The sequence below is a fragment of the Cyprinodon variegatus genome, unplaced genomic scaffold (genome assembly GCF_000732505.1).
Source record: "Cyprinodon variegatus isolate N-32 unplaced genomic scaffold, C_variegatus-1.0 Scaffold446, whole genome shotgun sequence".
NCBI lineage: Eukaryota > Metazoa > Chordata > Actinopteri > Cyprinodontiformes > Cyprinodontidae > Cyprinodon > Cyprinodon variegatus.
Window position 1 is genome coordinate 309,256 of NW_015150899.1, and position 484 is coordinate 309,739.

Sequence of the window (484 nt, forward strand, 5' to 3'; positions counted from 1 at the left end):
TCAGTGCTATGTTTTTACTGAAATATGGCTGCAGGCTAGTTTCTCTCTCTGCTGCGCTTTCTAACCCTCAGAGCAAACAGGTTTAAAGAAAACTGGAAAACTGAAGGGAAGAATTTCTCCAGAATATTATGTTCATAATTTCACAAAGAGGGATTTTCCATAAAGCAAAGAAAATGATGTAGAACCATGATAAAGCTCTTCAGAAGACTGTTAAACAGCAACCGTGTTTCAGTCAGAGGCTTTTCCAGATCTGCTGTAAGACAGACTGCTACAAAATATCATTCCTGTCTGAGGATAATAACATAAACAAGTTCCTGGAAAAAAAAACAAAACAAAGAATTTCCCTTTGGATCGATTAAGCTATTTTTCAATTAATTAATTAATTAATTAATTAATTAATTAATTAATTCCTTCCTTCCTTCCATCCATCCATCCATCCATCCATCCATCCATCCATCCATCCATCCATCCATCCATCCATCCA